Source organism: Capsicum annuum, chromosome 12, assembly GCF_002878395.1.
Source record: "Capsicum annuum cultivar UCD-10X-F1 chromosome 12, UCD10Xv1.1, whole genome shotgun sequence".
NCBI lineage: Eukaryota > Viridiplantae > Streptophyta > Magnoliopsida > Solanales > Solanaceae > Capsicum > Capsicum annuum.
Genome location: NC_061122.1, coordinates 53,646,830 through 53,648,042, shown reverse-complemented (window position 1 = coordinate 53,648,042; position 1,213 = coordinate 53,646,830). Strand labels below are relative to the sequence as shown.

The 1,213-nt window shown below is 33.9% G+C and overlaps 1 non-coding gene across 1 annotated transcript; it reads right to left on the bottom strand.

The window, feature by feature from the left end:
- Positions 1-446: 446 nt before the first annotated feature.
- LOC124889890 lies at positions 447-552 on the bottom strand. Its single transcript, XR_007048803.1, has one exon. It is a non-coding gene; the product is annotated as a small nucleolar RNA R71 (small nucleolar RNA).
- Between the last annotated feature and the right edge of the window lie 661 nt (positions 553-1,213).

Genomic DNA, 1,213 nt, shown 5'->3' with positions numbered 1-1,213 from the left:
TATGTCTGATTAGGTGATTAATATTGTGTGGATTTTGATTGTTAGACTAAATAATTAGTTAATGGTGTTGGTTTTTTTTTTTTTTTGAATTGAGAATTATGGATGAAAACCCCAATTGTATTAGATCCCATAACATTCTTGAAAGAGGGATGCGGGTCAAGAGTAATTGTTAACAACGACTTGAATTGTCTTATTTCTTAGCATTATCTTAGAAATAAGGGTGTTATTTGAAGTAGCTATTTTCATAAGCATCATCTATGAAATAAGAATGCTAGTTTACTTTTTTTGTTTTTTCTCTCTTTTGATTAGGTGACTTTAGTAGCATCTGCATCACTATGGGAAACGTTGTTCTATGGTTGAGATCTCTACCTATAGGGTCTATTATGTCTTAGATTGAATTTACAAAGGCCTTTTTGGATTGATATTTTCCTCCTTATAGAATGCAACAACTAAGGGATGAAATGACAAATTTTCATCAATTTAGTGGTGAGTCCTTATATGAAATATGGCAAAGGTTCAATGACAAAATCATGCAATGCTCGAACCATGAAGTTCCAGAGAAGATGCTTCTCCACATATTTTATCAAGCATTAGATCAATTGAATAAAATGATTATTGATAACACATCAGGAGGGTATCTTGTCAAGTTGTCTTATGGGATTGCATCGAATTTTTTGAACCAAGTGATGAAACTATCTAGAGGTTGGCATATAAGAGATGCCAAGGTATCCATGGGGGCTCTCTTCACAACTTTTATGGGCCAAGAACAAAGGAGAAGGGATAATGAGAGAAATGAAAATATGGATGAGCGAATAATCTAACTCAACATTCTTACTCAACATGTGATGGGGACTCATCTTGAAGCGGTCAATACCATTACTTCAAAAAGCACTAGGGTGTATAAAGATGACGATAGGGAGGAACTTGATAAAGAAGTAAGGTTTTTGTCAAACTATGTGGTGGGTTCCCACCTTACCTATCAAAGACAAGATAGGAATCAAGGTTAAAATGATCGAGAAAGGTATGTAAATAAAGATGTTTAGGCCCAAATATTGAGTCGTGTTAAAGGAACCGACAAGATGGTAAGAGAATGAGAAGTGATTTCTCTTAATTTAAACAAATTGTGATATAACATTAGAAATCCATAAACAAATAGAGTCACAAGTAGACCAAATATTTGCATAACTTAAAGTTAGACAAAGAGGGGGACAAC